We start from the raw sequence: 18,920 nt of genomic DNA, 5'->3' as shown, positions 1-18,920 counted from the left end.
AATTCTCTCCAGATATAAACTGTCTCCTGCTCAGTGGTCAGCTGTGGTCTTCATCTTACTGTCATCAGAAGAAGATCTGGACGTGTTTGACCTGAAGAAATATGAAACTTCAGAGGAGGCTCTTCTGAGGCTGCTGCCAGTGGTCAAAGCCTCCAAGAAAGCTCTGTAAGTGGGATTAATTCATCAATAAATACTCTGATATCTTTCAACAGAAGTTAAATATGAATATCTTGTAATAAATAACTTAACCACTGTGTTACCAAACACACACATTCTCACACACACTCACACATTCTCACACACACACACACACACACACATTCACACTCACTCACTCACTCACTCTCACTCACTCACTCACTCACTCACTCACTCACTCACTCACTCACTCACTCACTCACTCACTCACGCACTCACACACTCACACACTCACTCACACGCCAAGAGGGGAAATAAAGTTGCGGGCCTGATGGTAGCTTGTGTGGATGTGCAGGACATTATCTTCAGTGAAGCACACACAAAGAACTCCAATTTACAGTTAGCTGTTAGCTAGTCCAAGAAACACAGCTCAAACACGAAAACTAAAACCAGTCACCAAGTCCTCTTCAGCAGGGAAACACGCTGTCGTCCTCTCCCGGTCCAAAATCAGCTTCCTCTGAATCAACAACTCTCCGCCCTTAGTTCCAACTATAGCTAGTCCATTAGCTCCAACTATAGCTAGTCCGTTAGCTTCAACTTTAGCTAGTCCGTTAGCTCCAACTTTAGCTAGTCCGTTAGCTCCAACTTTAGCTAGTCCGTTAGCTCCAACGTTAGCTCCAACTTTAGCTAGTCAGTTAGCTCCAACTTTAGCTCCAACTTTAGCTAGTCCGTTAGCTCCATTTAGCTAGTCCGTTAGTTCCAACTTTAGCTTGTCCGTTAGTTCCAACTTTAGCTAGTCCGTTAGCTCCAACTTTAGCTAGTCAGTTAGTTCCAACTTTAGCTAGTCCGTTAGCTCCATTTAGCTAGTCCGTTAGTTCCAACTTTAGCTAGTCCGTTAGCTCCAACTTTAGCTAGTCTGTTAGCTCCAACTTTAGCTAATCCGTTAACTCCAACTTTGGCTAGTCCGTTAGTTCAACTTTAACTAGTCCGTTAGCTCCAACTTTAGCTAGTCTGCTGCTAGTGTCTCTCGATGTTTCTCAGTGTTTTCTTTCCTCTTCTCGATTTGCGATTCTCTCCACTCTCCCGTGTCTCCGTTCAGCCGTTGTGTGTGTGTGTGTGTGTGTGTGTTTGTGTGTCTGCCTGTCTCCATCTGTCTGTGTGTGTGTGTGTGTGTGTGTGTGTGTGTGTGAGAAACGGGTTAGGCGACTGAGAATGTTATTTTTCATTTGAATGTTTATGCAGCATCGTCAATGTACGCATCCAGATGCATTGATTATTTGATTAATTTCAACACCTCTACTATACAGTGTTTACTAAAATGCTCCACATTACCAGTGTTTTAAAGAAAACTGCCATTTGCAAAAAGAAACATAATTTGACATAAATAATCTGCTGGTATGTATAGAGCATGTATGAGGTTGGATAAGGTTATGTAGGCTAGCATCGATACCGCTCAAATAAATCCGCTGTTGGATCACATCCTGTTTTTGATCACATCAGCTGTTTGATCACATCAGCTGTTTGGATCACATCAGTTTATGGAGTTTTTTTACCAACTCCTACATTAGGCCAATGAGGTGGGACCAGGAAAGAACTTGCTTGGTCAATCAATGTCCACAATCTTTCAGTGTTGTAAACCATTCATTTTCCTGACGGCCAGCTCACCGTAGCACAAGCAATAAAGTCATTAATTTCATTTCTGGTTTAGTTGCATTAGTTTTCTTTTGCACACAATTTAAACCTGACGCGGTGAAAAGCTGTACGCTTTTCCCCCTAGCCACATACCTCTGTATCCCTGGATGTTAATTACCTGTGTGCCTTCCCAAAGGCAATGCTCCACCCATGCTCAAACCTAAAACTGCAGATTAATTAGCATCACCAACGTGTATAAACAAAACAACATCAGCTGTTTGGATCACATCAGCTGTGCCACTGACACGTCAGTAATGAAGTTTGCGGACATAAATTAGCTAAATCTATCCATGAAAAAAATATTCTTTTCAGGAGATATTTTAGTTATAACCAGATTAAATTAGCCAAGCAGTTTGGTGTTTATATGTGCGGTAGTTGATTCTGTTTTCGAAAATTCCAGTTACAAAGCTAACGTTAGCTTAAAATGGCTGATTAACGTTTTACAAACCCTCTTGCATAATATTGCTTAATACAGTCACGATTAATTATCATGTTTCCAACTTGTTTAGAGTAGATCAGCAGATATTTATACATGCCGAGAAGGGATTGCATACACCCAGTCATTATTTGTCTTATGTGATATTTCTCTAAACTTGAAGCTTTATTAAATTTAAACCACCCTTCTCATGTCAGGATTTAAAATGTAACAAATTGACAAAGCATTTTCTTCTTATATATATTTCGTAAAGCATGAAGTATTACCTCTGGCTGAGATTGAGAACCTAATTCTTTTTAAAATATCTTGTGTGAATTTGAATACTGGATGTCTTTTTACTCCTCATTCAGTCAAAATTAGTTATCATGTTTCCAACTTGTTTAGAAAATTGATTTGTTTTATTCTCTATCACCAACAGTCAAGACTTAAAATTTCAACCCAAATGTTATCTGTCTTCATTACCGTCTGTCGAACAAAGCCTTGTAAGTGTGATTTATTCCTAAAAAAATGCTCTGATATCTTTCAACACAAGTTAAATATAAATACATTATTTCCTTCCTGTTGTCTCTTCAGACTGAGTGGCTGTAACCTGTCAGAGGTGAGCTGTGGAGCTCTGTCCTCAGTTCTCAGCTCCCAGTCCTCTAGTCTGAGAGAGCTGGATCTGAGTAACAACAACCTGCAGGATTCAGGAGTGAAGCTGATCTCTGATGGACTGAAGAGTCCAAACTGCACACTGGAGACTCTCAGGTCAGATGAAGTTACTTTTTGTCTTTAATTTGAGATATTTATATAAACTTTAAGCTTCATTTAATTTAAACAGCCCTTCACATGTCAGGGCTAAAACAATTTTGGAAAATATTTGAATGTTTCCAAAGTATTTTGTTTTTATTTATAACCGCACGTCATAAAGCATGAAACATGAACTATGGTTGAGATATATAAAATCCCTGTGTGTTTGCAGTCTGTCAGGCTGTCTGATCTCAGAGGAAGGCTGTTCTTCTCTGGTCTCAGCTCTGAGCTCCAACCCCTCCCATCTGAGAGAGCTGGACCTGAGCTACAATCATCCAGGAGATTCAGGAGTGAAGCTACTGTCAGCAGGACTGAAGGATCCTCTCTGGAGACTGGACACTCTCAGGTACAAACACTGATGAACAAAAAGGAGATATTTGTGTAGGAAGTTTTAAATGAGAACATCTCCAGGAACTAAAATGATAACTCCCTTTTGTTAATAATTGATGTAGTTTGGACACATCTCTGAATGTTTAAAGCACTGTCCGTGATTTTAAAAAAAACATCCTTTTTTTCCCTCTGTCCCGGGATCAAATCAGTTTCAACTCGATAGAGAAAGGTCCATGAAGATGCAAATTGTGCTTTTCCGTGCCATGCATTCACGGTAGGGTCAATGGGAAAGTGGGAGTTTCCCATAAAGTGATGGGAGGTGAAGTGTAAAGTGTGCCTAATTATGTATTCTGCGGTATGTACAAAAACTGCCTGTGAAAGCGCGCCTCTTAAAAGGAGGTGTAAACCATCCCTAAGTGGGTTTCCTGGCATATGCCACTTGGTGAAATGGGAGCGGTAATCTGGGCAAGACGAAGATAGTCCAAGGAGACGAGCTGAAAAGATTTTTGCCACAAGGATCACACTTTTTCATTTGAGTGAACACAAAATCATTAAGCGTTACAGATTAAGCAGCCATGCAACATAACAGTTACTGGAAGAAATCAAAGACATTGAACCCCTTGAAAACAAGATGGGTCATCTCAAGGGGTTATTCCTCTTCAATACAATAAATCTTTGACTCAGTGTTCACATTCCAGCAGTTGTTAAACTCCTCGCTAAATTACACATATTGGCATCCGGATAATTTCAATCAGTCGTAGCATCAGCAGTGGGCATATCGCAGTACGTAAAGCTTTGCTACAGCACAAATTACGGTATAGTGGGCGGAGAAAGGCGCTGATTACACGATGAACTGCAGGTTTGGTAAATACGACGTGAACTGAAGTATCACAGCGTGCGCTTTTTGGCCATGGTGCTGATAATACTACGTTCGCAAATGTACGTACATCTGGCCCTCTGTGGATGAAGCATTGGTAACACTTTATAATAACTATCCATAATTCATCATTTGTTAAGCATTAGTTAACTATTAGTTAATGGTTTGTTCATTATTACTTATTAATTGTTCATACATAGTTCATCATGAGTAAAGTATTTGTTCACACAATTATAAATGGTTTGTTCATAGTAAATAAGCCTATTAGTTATTGTTTTTTTCATCATTATTAATTAATTGTTCTTACATAATTCATCATCAGTAAAGCATTTATTCACATAGTTATAAATGGTTTGTTCATAGTAAATAAGCCTATCGTGAAAAATATGTTTGTAAGTACATGATTTATACTTAACAAATAATGAAACAACCATTTGGAAATGAAATAATTTTCCCATTATAAACCAGTTACTAACTATTGCTAAATGCTTTGTTCATCATTTTTAAAGCACTGCTCCTATGTTAATTCTCATGAATGAGGCATTTGTATACACACTCATAAATGGTTTGTTCATAGTAAATAAGGATCTTGGAAGTTATGTTCATAAATAGAACTTTGACACTTTCTAAGTATTGCAAAAACCATTAGTAAATTAAATAATTTTCCCTTTATAAACTATCTACAAACTAGTAGTAATTTATATGTTTATCATTTGTAAAGCATAGTTCCTACATTCATTCTAATCAGTAAAGCATTTGTAAATGCAGTTAGTAAATGGTTGGTCCATAGTAAGTAAGCCCATGTAAAAGGTTAATCAGTATATTTTTTAATAATTCCTACATGATGCATTAACCATTTGTAAATTAAGTAATTTTACCATTGTCAACTAGGTACTCAGGAACGTAAACGGTTGTTTATAACTAGGAAGTTAATGATTAACAGACTATCTAGACCTACATTTGTTCATGTCTTAAATAAAATGTTATGATTTAGAAAAAGGCCTAAACTAATAGCTTGGGTGTTAACACATCTGTTACAAATACTTACCAATAATGTAATCCATGATTAACTCATGAGTTACTACTGGTTAGTTAAGTATACTGTGTGAGCCCATCTAAAGTGAGTACTTTCTATGCTTTACAAACCATTTATAAATGAGGTCCAAAGGCTAACAGAACCTGGACACACACATGTATTGCTCTATTTGGACATGCTTTCAGAAATATGCCTATGGATAGTTAGTTAATACATCTTTAACAAGCACTTACCAACACATCAATTCATGATTAACTCATGAGTTACTAGTGATTAGCTGACTGCATGGTGTGAGCCCATCTAAAGTGAGGACTTGCTATGCTTTACAGAGCATTTATAAATGAGTTGCAAAGGTTAGCAAATACAAAGACAAGTAAAAAAAACATTTTAAGAAAAGGGAAAGAAAGATCAAAGTGCTAGAAAACATACCAATATTTATTTAAAACTAAATAAATTCTTCTTTTCAACACAGCATGTTTTTGTACAGTGAGAAAGAACACACCCCAGGGTAAAAAAAGAAAAAGAAAAACTATGAATAAAGGGGTATTGAAAATGTAATTACAATAAATAAAAAATGTATTTAACGCTGTCAAAAACGAAACTAACGACGACAATATATAAATACGTATATAATAATATTACGTAAAATGTACAAATATTCATGTAAAGCTACTGTAAATAAATTCTTCTTTTCAACAAAGAACACATCCCAGGGGGAAAAAAATGTACAAAAAACTATGAACAATGCAGGGCTTAAAGTATTCCGGCACCATGCCGGATCTCCGCCCAGCTAGCAAAAAGTCGTCTATTAGACGTTGAATAGACGTAAATCTTCAACGTCTAATGACGGTCTCCTGAAGGTTGAAAATGAAAATTGAAAAGAGGTCAAATTTTTCCGACTTTTCAACGTTGAAAACAGGTCGATCTTCAACGTCTAATCACGGTCTCCTGAAGGTTGAAAATGAAAATTGAAAAGACGTCAAATTTGTCCGACTTTTCAAGGTTGAAAACAAGTCGATCTTCAACGTCTAATTACGGTCTCCTGAATGTTGAAAATGAAAATTGAAAAGACGTCAAATTTGTCCGATTTTTCAACGTTGAAAACTGGTCAATCTTCAACATTTACTCATTGCCTATTTACAATAGTCAATTCTCAAGTCACAACACATTAACATGCCAAATAACATTTTAGATTAACATTTGAATGAAACAAAGCTTTAAAAAGTTTAGTTAGAATAGCTTTATTTTATAAAACAGCACATTTTAAATAAAATATAGTGCAATAAACAGTTTTTAAAAATGAGGTTACTGACGAGTGAGGAGGATTTCTGTTCATAATAAAAACACTTTGAAATGAGTTATGACTATGACATTTAGATATGTTGTACAGTGGAGAGTGCTCTAAACCAAGCTGATTCCAGCTCCATAGTCTGTCACTAAAAGAAATGGCAGTCAGGAAATGTAGAAGTTACCATTCACTCTATGACAGTTGTTAAGTATTGCACTGGATATCTATGTATTTTAATAAAACTAGATACTTTGAAACTTTTCAAACTCAAAAGGTGGGCCTATGTTGAGAATACCTGACCAATTTGGTGTTCCTAGCTTCATGTTTAGGCTAAGCGTGCTCAGTATTATAGTTGTCTTTTTAAGTAAAAAGGAACTTGTGTTGAACACATACCAAAATACAACATGAAAACACACTAAAAGAAAATGAATCTTAACATCTACTAAAATAGAACATCTAATAAAAAAGGAATCTTACATTTTTTTTTATAATACAAAAATTAATCTTAACCAATCTATAAAACACAATTCAAAAAAACTTTTTACGTGTGTGTGTGTTTGTCTAGGGCTGCAACTCTTTTGTGCCACCCAATGCGCTGTCCTTCTCGCCCTCTCTGAAGTCTTTTTTTGACAGGTGGAGTTGAGCCTTGAGCGCAGTCAACGCCGCCATCAGCCTGCCGTACTGGCTCATCCCGATCGGCCTTCTCTGGTGTCTGTTGAGAAAACACAAACACAAAACACAGTGAGGTCTGGTGTAACAGACATAAAATGGACTGAGTCTTCAAAGTACATATCTTAGAGTTTTACTTACATTTTGCAGCCTCGCCATAAACTCCCTTTCCTCCTCCAGTTCCGAGGTCCCTGACTCCTGGTAGGGGGTGAGGGCCTAGTGGAAATGCTCCCTCATCCTCTTTGACTGGGCCACGTTCAGGCTGAGGGCGTAGAAGCAGTCAGCTGTGGCCGTGTTGTAGCACATAAAGGTGGCCCCCATCTTCCGCTAATCGGCAGGCCGGTTGTTCTTGACCTTAAAAAAGTAGGAGAAAAGATTGCTACCGTTAGTTAAGCAAGCAGATTTTAATGAAATCCAGCCTGAGCAGATAAGTGACTGAGGAGAACTCACATGAGCAGACACAGTGGTCCTCAGGTCGGTGAAGTTGGGGCACCTTTTAAGGCCCATCTCTGCACACGCTACCTGCAGGTTGTGCAAGAAGTTTTGACAAGGGCCCTTCCCAAAATACAGCTGGTTTGGTGGCTTAGTAGCCACCCGCACGCTCAAAGAAAAAACGAACAACATTCATTCAGAGGAAAAATTTACAAAAACAACAGACTCACAAGACTCACTGCGGCCTCCTCAACCTCGCAAACCCGGAGGTTACCGAGTACCCCCGGGCGATGACCGTAAATAGAGGCTGTGAAGGCCGCAAAGTAGCCGTTAAAATGGTGAAGGGGAACACTGAGGGGATGATAAACACACACATCACTTTGCACAGCAGGCTTCCCTTGGAGATGGACTATTTTGGCTATTTTGGCTATTTTGGCTATTTTGGAAAGAGGGATGCACCTCCAGCAACTCTGGGATCATCAGTTTGGCCCCGGCAGGATATTATAATGGCCATCTTGTGGCTTTTCACTGCCAGCTGGTGCAGGACAACGTTCCAGGTTATGTCTGTGAGGCACTTGACGGTGCGCAGCACGCTCACCGCATCCATCGCAGTCAGGCGAGACTGGGCCGACGGGGTTTCCCGAAAAAATATTTGAATAACTGCTGTATGTTCCTCAGGTAGAAATTTGCTGTTGTGATGGTCTTGCCTACAGACTGGAGGTGGGCTGTGTATCTGCAGAAACATAGGCTTTGAGTTAGTCACTGTTCACATCACGTGTGTGTCATAACCACTTCAAGATAATTCACACTAACTTTTGGATGCCATCAATGTTCCTTAAAAACAGCCAACTGAACAATTTTGTCCGTCCCGTTGCCAGATAAAATATAAAAGACCTGACCCTCTACACCTTGGACTATGCATTTCCCAGCTGCTTAGCAGTGGGGCAGCTGCCCTCGTGGTACTACTGGTAATCCCGGAGGTAGTTTTCTGTGAACGCACATATGTCCTACTTTTCTTTCTTACCAATTGAAAGAGGGAATTTCAGGTTCCTTATTCCAGGGCTACGTCCACTGCCCCTGAAGAGGTTTTTCAGGCTTGTTCCTGGCTCCTGCTCCATTTCCTGCTGTTCCAGCAGCATGAATGGAGGCTGCTCCCCAATAGGGTCTTGCTGCTCCTGTGTGTTGAGGATGAGGCTGATGCTGCTGAGGCTGAGGGGTGTGCTGCTGAGGGCTATTTTTCTTCCATAGCATGTCTTCTTTCAGACTATTACAAAAAAATACAGATGTTTATTTTACCCTACTTTGTTTATTAGCCCAAAAGTTAGCATTAGAAAAAGCCTTGTTTGCATTTAAACAGAACAATTTCCTAAATATTATAATACAGGAAGAAGTGAAGTGGAGAAAATTATTATCTTAATGTCCCGAAAAGGGAAGAAGTGTCATGTTAAAATGTATTACCCTATTCACCTGTACTGTATGGAACTTACATTAAGTTACACCAAACTTTCCAGTTTCCTTCCTCTCTATATTCTGAAGGTTTTTACATAGGGATAGCATATATCATTCAAAAGCCTGATTTATGTAAAAGGTTATACCTAAAAACGGCACAATTCTTGGCTGTCCAAAATTCCATCTGTAAAAATGTGTGTAATCTACTCTAGAAATGTGTTCTGTATATTCATCGTTAAAAATAAAATGACAGAGATAACGTCCAGGGAGTTTTGTATAAAATCAGCCCCAGGCGGGAACCAGCGATGTGTCCGCCTGTCTAGGTCAGCCTTACATTTTGCATTATTTATTTAATAATGACATAATAACTACATTAAGTATTTAATACATAACTTTTAGTAACGTTACACAAACAATTAAAAACACACTATATGGAGACGTGAGCATTCAAAATAGGCTACATGATGGCTGAATACAAATTTTCCTCCTTTTTCTGCATGTTCACTTTTCAGCAAGCAAGATGGCGGTGTTAGTCTTTAATACAGACGTTAACTTACCGCTGAGGACGGTGACAGAGTTTCCGGTGAAAAAAGCTTTTGCCGCCCATTTTTAAACTTCTAGCTAAATTAAAATATCCAAAAATAATTTACCATTGGCATGTCCATTACTAACGGTTGGTGGATTAGCTATCGTTAGTAACATTATATTCATAAACCTCTCCTTAAAACAAGCTACATCAACCTTAGCTACATTTTAGCATGCTAATATTTGTCGTAGCTAGCTAGCCAATGTAGCATATGATGACATATCTTAATAAAAAAGAAAACCGATTAACTGATTAGATAACGTAAATTTGAATGTGCACACAGACATAGAAGATAATGTTACAGCCTTGAAATGTCTCAATTAACGACTCCTTTGAAATAACTTAGCTAAGTAAGTTACCCTTTATAAACTAGCTAGCTAAGTTATGTTAGCTAATTAGTTAGAAAAGTTTATTCTAGAAGCACTGTTTAAACAAGCACATTTTCAGCAACAAACTACAGGTAAAATGAAACTGCTTACCTCGCCTCCCTGCCCCAGGAACCAAAGTGTTGTTTAGAGGAGAAAATAATATAGCCGATGGTCCGATGCCAACTCACGATGTGTGGGGTGACTCATTGGGGTGACTTGGTTATGCCAGTTGATGAGGTGCGCTCCTTTTTACTCTGTGTGAAGATCCAGCGGGCGGGGTGCCAGATAGAGCGCACTCTTCAATGAGTTTCTGTCTCCGCCCGCTATAGTCCTTTGCTGGTATCTATTTGCAACGCATATCGTGTTGGATTTAAATCAACAGGCTATTATTATAAAATTGACCAAGTATTTCTAGTCTTATTACTCACTAAGCTAAGAGTACTTTTACCACTGCAGTAAACCAACCACGCCGTTATTTTAGCATGTATGACTTATTCTGTCTTAGATGATGAGTTGAAAACACGTAGTCAAACAGTCCGGCCGAAACTACTTAGTTGAAATCAGGTTGTTAAACAGTCCAAGGCGGACCGACTTATTTTCAACCATATTTCAACGTTGAAAGACGGTAATTGTTTACTGGGCGGCGTGAGGAAAAAAAAAAAACTTGCATGCGGTTTAATATTTTCGAGTCAATTGATTTCACATACCAATCATATAAGAGGAACACAGCTCTAACTAACACAGGGTTGAAAGTAATCGGGCCTGGTGCCGGCTTTCTGGCATACGAATATTTTAGAAAAATAAATAAATTAAAAAGTCCACACGGGATTTGTTTTTAATGTGCCGAGTTTAATCAATCATCAAACTTCCACCTATCAATGAAACGAGTTCTAGCCAATCAGATGCAAAGTAGGGCGGGTCTTTGCCGAAAAGCTAGAGGTAACGCGGCTAAAAAAAATGGATGCAAAGTTTGTCAAACTTGGAGCATGTAGATACAGCTTTAGTTGAGAAAGTAGTTAAAAACAAATGGCGCTGTACATGAATAGAGGACAAGAGGAAAAGGGTGGAGACGGGAAGCTGTTTAGCACTTGGTGTCTCAAACTGAGGGAGCCAAGTGCTTCTGCAGCGCATGTTGAAGGAAGACACTGGACGCCGGCAGCGGTAAGAGAGAGCTTGCTAGTCATTAGCTAGATGCTAGTCACAAAGCTTCGTTCCGTGCACTCTGTCATGCGAGCCCGTTACCGGCATCGACCGCTACCGTTGCGACTGCGACTTTACTGACCGACCGTAATACAAACAATACGTGTGTGCACGTTCACTGTAGCCATGTGAAGCCCAAACTGCCTTGACAAAGCTGTCTGTTTGTAATCAGCATGGCAGGTATTTAAACATAACAGCCTTGTCCCAGAGTTTAGACGTCTAGCTATATGAAAAGATAAACAATGCGACGTTTTTAATAAATGTAAATAAAGCAGCTAATATCAACATGGACCAAATCATAAATGTATTAATTCTCTTTTTTGATGATGACCTGGCCAAAGTAGTACATTTTAGTTTTCACAATGATTAATTGTAGGATTATGATATTATTGCAATATGTAAAAACACATTGACTCTTAATTTAACATATGGTTGGAAGAAGTAAAAATGTATCCAAAACTTTTTAGTAAAATTATGACTTTTATTATTGTGTAATGTCAGAAGGACTTTAACTGTTTTGCCAGTCAAATTAACTTTAATGAGTGCATATTGAAATATTACACTGTTGTTTGGCAAAAAATGCATCTCAAAATGCATCAGATTGATGCTTTAAAATATGGAATATTTCAAATTTTCCTCCGGGGGAGCATGCCCCCGGACTCCCCTAGAGGGGAAATATCCTTCTCACCTTTTTCACCCCTGACCCGTTTTCATGCATGAGTTATTTAAACATAACGGTCTTGTCCAAGAGTTTATGAAAATCTAAACAATGCAAAGTTGTGGTTGTGATGTGTAATGTAAGTACTTTACACCCCCTCCCCTTCAAAAAGTTTCAGGCTCAGGATTTTTTTTCACTTTATTAGCCCTGACACGGTGCATTGAACAGAAAATTAAAGTACTTCATGGGAAAACGTAACATAAAAAAATAATAAAAAAAATTCAAACATGTGGCTTAGTTCCTACGCAACAGGTAGTAATTGGACCGGACGTAAAAATATCCCCCTTTCTCTGTAGTCTACCATTAACTAGCTACCGTAAATGTAGGCTACTTTTAAAATGCCATATTTTCCCTCTGGGCTCACCAAAACGAACATAAAAGCATATTAACCATTCACTGCACATGATCACTAGTGAACATATTACATCTTTGATGTCATTTTTCAGTTTTTTTAAGTACCGGTTCTGAATCGTAATCGTAAAAATACTAACGATACCCAACCCTACTTCTTCTTTAGTGGGAGGAGCTTTCCATTAGCTTTTAACATGTTGACTGCAGCAGCAATCCCCTCATCTCTTTCAATTGTAGAAGCACACTGTGCTGCAAATTCACTTAATTTTGTAGAATGGGTATACATTTTTAAAACCTCTTTGTATTGGTCTGGTGCTGCAATGTAAAACTCAGCAATTGGCGCATTGACCACCACTGTATTCCTGTCAACACAGACCTGTCTAAATGCACCAGACATGGTTCCAAGCCTCTTGAAATATTTCAGTATCTTCTTGTACCGGGCCAAAACCTGCTCTGGCTTCCGGGCAGGAATTTAGAGAACATACAATTAGCGCTATCTACAGTAGGATTTTTTCATTTATATATTACTGTACTTACACACACTCTTTGACACAAACAAACACACACACACACACACACACACACACACACTACACTAAGAATCTAGTGGCTTGTCAGCTACACAGTCAAATTCAATTCCAATCTAGAATAAGAGATTTATGTACTAGGATGACCACAACCTATTCCTCCATAAGTGACTTTGTGAGTGCAGAGCTAAGCAGGAGTGATCTACCAAGCATGTGAGTGGAAAGTGTTGAAATTAGCATATCTAACCTCTTTGCAGTGTTTTGGACTTCTTTGGTGACCTCTTTCTCCCTTTCCCCTTCTTCTTTCTCTTCTTATCCTCTGACGATGAGCATGTGTAAGATGAAAACTCTGAGTCAGAATTCTTTGAACTCTTCTCAGAAGATGAGTCAAGTGTATGGACACTGCTGGAACCGGCAGTACTAGGCGCTCTGGGTTCCTCTTTTTTAAGAGCTGTTTAAAAAGATTAAAATACAAACATAAGAGTCACACAAAGACTGCCTCTTAAAACAGAACCTTACTAAGACAAGACTTTAACATCATGGGTTTGAAGTTGTGTCTTAATAACAGCAGTTCAATATCATGATGGATTGTGGATGGAGAATATGTGAACCTGCTGGTACGGATCTGTACACTCTTTGACCACTTGGCAGATGACTGTGGCTGACTGGAGGTGAAGAGGACACGCAATGCCTTCCTTCTACTTAAATAAGAACAAACCAATACTCTGACTGAACATTGTGTTGGGAGACTTGCCTCATGCCAGTTGTTCCTTGAGGAAATCTCTGTCCTTGGTCAACTCCTCTATTTTCTCCTTCTGCCATTCCATCTGTTGTTTGCACATCTGCAACTCATGTGCTACATTTTGTATGGCCAGCTGTGCTGTGGGGGCTACTGACACACCTAAAATAAAAGCATGTGTTATTATTGAATGAATGGAGAAAGTTATCCTTACAGAAGCCAAGTCATAATGATCACAACTTTGTCCATAAGCAATGCTAGGGTTAACAATCTAATGATAACGTGATATTAAAATATTTACAGTTTTTTCCCCCCACTTCATAATAAACATTGTTTTATGACAATAAGTGTCAAATCACTGGACACAGGCATTCAGTAATATGTGGTTTCTTCTATTGAAGCATGGTTTAATTAAGTAGCCTATATAACATTAACTATTACCATATTAAAGTAACCTTATCTGACAGAAAGAAAAGAAACTAATGAAATTCAGTCAATTTCCCTTTCTTACGTCAGACTAGCTTATTGTTCAGGTATAATGCAGTGTGAATTATTATATAATTAGTTTCAGACTGCATTCAGAGGTTTTCATTCAGTTTGTATCTTATACTGTCTTAAATTGGTTTGCTGAACTTAGAAGACACATGCTGAATTAATTTGTTGACATTTCATGGTAATAACGCTACAGTTAACTCTTGATTTTTGATTTAACTGGTTATGCAGTTCAGTACCCCCGCATTTGAGTAGCGAGTAGCTAGCTGCTGCCGGGCTAGCAAGATCTACAATCTACCTCATTGTCAATGTAAGTTATAAAGCACGACCGAAATGTATACTCACCAACACTACTGCCCTCCGCTTCTGTCTCCTCCACATCTTTTCTTACTCTAGTATTTATCCGTTTTCTGTTTGGCATTGTTGTTCTTACTTTACAAACAATGTAACAGGCGGCTGTATCTTTGTAGCATGTGTGGGTACGCGATCTGTGGGTAAACATGCGGGGTACGTGATCCGTCTGCCCGCACAACCTGACATGCGCATGCGCAAGATGTTTGCGCATGCCCAGAGTATAATCCTGCGCGCGCGAAAGTTCTCCTGCGTGAAACATCAGGAAACCATAGAAACCTTTCTTTGTCCCATGTTGATGATGCAATCCCTACTGAACGCGGGCAGCGGGATTCTGGTGCCAGTTCATCACATTGGCCTAACCAGCATCATTCACTAGTGCACATTTCTGTAGCATCACTCTACACAATGACTCGATTCAGTAGTTTGAGAAACCTTCTACAGGAGGATGTGTCTACAAGAAATGCTCGGAAGCTTATTAAGTGTTTGCAGAGGAAGAAACTTTTGAGAAGAAAAATGAAATGCAGAAAATGCCATTGTAGCATGGAGCTGAATTGAAGGGTCAACAGTGTGGACCAATATGCTTGGTAAGAAATGTATAGACCTTTTCAATGGAATTCCATTGCTAGGCTACAGCCTGGCCCATTGTTAACTTCCTGTCAGTTGATGCCATTCACATACATTGCAAAAGGAAATCAACTTGGGTCCATTTATAATGTTTGTTTACATATATTTACAGATGTAAACATAAACAGAGATCCCTTCAGTTTGAATTTGTGATGTTATCGGTAAAAGCAATATGTACTACCCTGTGGCTTGCATAAGTTAACACAATCATGCTAAAGTTGACTAAAAAGAGGAATAAAAATCCATCTTTTTGAAATTGGTCTTAATGCCTTAATTAAAAAAAATAGGAAAAATCCAACCTTTAAGGACACCTATTTTGTCTGTGAATGAATAGTGTATAGTAAATAAATAAATGTTCTTCCTTGAAATACAGGGGGCATAAGTCAGTACACAACTATGTTAAATTCCCATAGAGTCAGGCAGAACCCTATGTCCACTATGTCTTTTGGCGCTGTTCAGTAATATGCATGACTTCACATTTTCATTCTCAGTTCTCAATATGTAGGCTTTTCCTTATCGTGCCTTTTCTAGTTTAAAGTCAAATATGGGAATTGTATTGTAATTGTAGGATACATCTTTCTAAATAACAACAAACAGTAGTATGTTACTCTTGTTTGTTAGGATCTGTCGAGGGGCTAAACACTCCAGAAAGGTTATACAAACATCTGTGCGTCACAAGTCAATTTTCAGTCATTCCAAAGTCTCCCTGAAAAACTGGATGCAGTTTATGCACAGGTAGGTAGCAATACATTTGGGTTTTTAAAAAATCACCTTGTCATATCTGTCAATGTAATTAATTATGGAGCCATACTTACTTTTTTACACTCAATATATTAAAATTGTATTATTAGTAGTGTTATTGTAATGTATGTGTTATTGTTGTTTTCAAATTAGATTTGTCATTGCTTGTTATTATTGGCTATGTTGGTACTTTTTAGTGTTATGGTATGTGTAAGGTTAACAATAGGTTTATATTGTTACCACCTTAATACAACCTTATTAGCAAAAATAACTACAAATGCTATTCCAAGGAATTATGCATGAAAATCCAAAAGTGACGTAAAATGTTATATAAAGCTAAAACAGATAATGCGAAGAAAGTTACTATTGTGTTGCTAGAGTAGACATTGTGGCGCTATGCTAAATAAAGTAGTTGCTAGGTAGTAAAGCCTGAGAGCCTTTGAAGTTAAGTGTGCAAGGACCTTTTGAAACAGCACGTTGTATGCACTTCAGCAGAGGAAGTGTAGAAAAGTGAGACACACCGAGAAAGAGAGCCTTAGATGTTGAGTACTAAAAACATGCGAAGACTTTCGTTTTAAAAATAAATAAAATAACAAAATTAAATTGATAGATTAATAGAGAGAGAGGGAGAGACAGAGAGAGAGAGAATAAAGAGAAGATATGAGAGAAAGTGGGGAAGAAAGTAGTGAGTGATCCAGTTGAATGGAGAGAAGAGAAAACGTTTTAAGTAACTGCATTGTCAGTAAGAGCACAGGTGCTTGGTTACTCTACATGTGCTTGATTTACCTATTATGATGTCTCAATGGGCCATGTTAAATCTATGGCAGAAATTACTTTTAGTTTTTATTTAATATCTCAAAAAGTGTATACACAACAATTAACAATACCTATGTCAAGCATCCTTTTCAAGACCTGCGTGACAAAATGTTAAACAAATTTCTATGTTGAAGGTTCTCTAAGCATGGTTGGGTGACGTCACTTCTGTTGACGTTTCAAACAAAACAGAGAGCTCGCGTATTCAGGGGACAGGCAGCTAGTGAATCGTGAGATGTTTGCTGTATGTGACAAAATAAATGTTTGAGCTAAGAAACTGCGTAGCAACGTAAGTAACTTTAAGCCAGCAGCTCGAATTAATCCTTGAAGAAACAATACAGTGCATTGTTTTGCCTTTTGCTGTTCTCCTTGATCTGCATAAATTATGGCTATGTATTGTGTTAAATGTATTAACAGACTACAACATTTTGTATTTACCTTTGAAGATTTTCACAGGGTCTAAGACTTCGTCAAATTGACATGATGGAAGACAGCGTTGCAGCCAGTTCAGCAACTCTGACCAAAATGGCAGACACACCAGCAGATTGGTGGGAGAAGGGAGTTTGCAGTCCTTGATGAGAGCCACTTTCGACACAAACGAAAGGTACATTTTTAGTTTTTAGTTCATAACTTTTTGATACTTGTGAAATACAGTAGTAATATGCTAGTATACTAATGAAATTATTGTATCTGGGTTTTTTTTCCTGCATCAGTATGGAAGAGGAAGAAGGACTGGAGGCGTGGGGGTCGGGGAAGTGGGTATTTGGGATGCTTGGCGTGAATGGAAAGTCAAGGAAGCCTGTTCCGCGTCTTGAGGAGAAACGGGTCCACCTTGTGCCTTTAGTGGTTCAACACGTCAGACCTGGGACATCAATCGTAAGTGATGAATGGCGGGCTATCGCGTACCGTACTGTCAGTACTTGGGTACAACCATCATTCTGTGAATCACAGTAGTTGGTATGTTGATCCCCGTACTGGGGCTCATACTCAACATGTGGAGATGGCCTGGCGCACTTACAAGGAGCAGATTTCGAGACTGAGGGGAAATCGTTCTGAAAGCCTGCTGTCTGACCATTTGTCCCTCCATAGAGTGGAACGAGTGGCTGGCGAAAAAGCACCACCATGGTGCATTTGGTCAGCTAATGCACCGATTGCAAAGAAATATAAGTAGGCCTTGGTAATGTTAATGAGGTTTTATTTTTACTTTTTATTATTTTTTTTGGGGCTTTTTCCCCCTTAATTGGATAGTGACAGTGAATAGACAGGAAAGACAGAGAGAGAGAGTGGGGGTGACACGAGCAAAGGGGCATCAGGTCGGATTCAAACCTACCCATAAGTTTTTATATTATTGTAATTACATTTTCTATTTTCCAGTGAGGCATTTTTGTTGTTGTTTGTTCAATATCCTTACTTTAGCTTTTATTTTCCCCCTGGGATGTGTTCTTTGTTGAAAAGAAGAATTTATTTACAGTAGCTTTACATAAATATTTGTACATTTTACATAATATTAATATATACATATGTATGTATTTTTGTTGTTAGTTTTTTTTTGAGAGCATACGTGCGTTAAATACATTTTTATTCATTGTAATTACATTTTCTATTTTCCCATGAAGCATTTATTTCATTGTTTGTTCAATACCCCTTTGTTCATAGTTTATTTTCTTTTTCTTTTTACCCTTGGGGTGTGTTCTTTCTCACTGTATAAAAAAGTTGTGTTGAAAAGAAGAATTTATTTGTTTTAAATAAATATTTGTATGTTTTCTAGCACTTTGACCTTTCTTTCCCCTTTTCTTAAAATGTTTTTTTTACTTGTCTTTGTATTTGCTAACCTTTGCAACTCATTTATAAATGCTCTGTAAAGCATAGCAAGTCCTCACTTTAGATGGGCTCACACCATGTAGTCAGCTAATCACTAGTAACTCATGAGTTAATCATGAATTGATGTGGTTGTAAGTGCTTGTTAAAGATGTATTAACACTAACTATCCGTAGGCATATTTCTGAAGGCATGTCCAAATAGAACAATACATGTGTGTCCAGGTTGTGTTAGCCTTTGGACCTCATTTATAAAGTGGTTTGTAAAGCATAGAAGGTACTCACTTTAGATGGGCTCACACCACATATTAATCTAACCAGTAGTAACTCATCACTTAATCATGGATTACATTATTAGTAAGTATTTGTAACAGATGTGTTAACACCCAAGCTATTAGTTTAGGCCTTTTTCTAAATCATAACATTTTATTTAAGACATGGACAAATGTAGGTC

The 18,920-nt window shown here is 38.2% G+C and overlaps 1 protein-coding gene and 1 long non-coding RNA gene across 2 annotated transcripts in view; both read left to right on the top strand.

Annotated features, from left to right (window-relative positions):
* The window catches only part of LOC120554014, a 256,741-nt gene that overhangs the window by 84,619 nt on the left and 153,202 nt on the right, over positions 1-18,920 (top strand). The gene's annotated exons all lie outside the window — the stretch shown is intronic.
* Positions 3,239-17,385, top strand: LOC120554676. The gene is made up of 3 exons (XR_005638556.1): positions 3,239-3,401; positions 17,096-17,253; positions 17,363-17,385. It is a non-coding gene; the product is annotated as an uncharacterized LOC120554676 (long non-coding RNA).

Source organism: Perca fluviatilis, chromosome 24 (genome assembly GCF_010015445.1).
Source record: "Perca fluviatilis chromosome 24, GENO_Pfluv_1.0, whole genome shotgun sequence".
Classification (NCBI taxonomy): domain Eukaryota; kingdom Metazoa; phylum Chordata; class Actinopteri; order Perciformes; family Percidae; genus Perca; species Perca fluviatilis.
The sequence above is the reverse complement of the archived record's forward strand: the minus strand, read 5'-3'. Positions and strand labels throughout refer to the sequence as shown.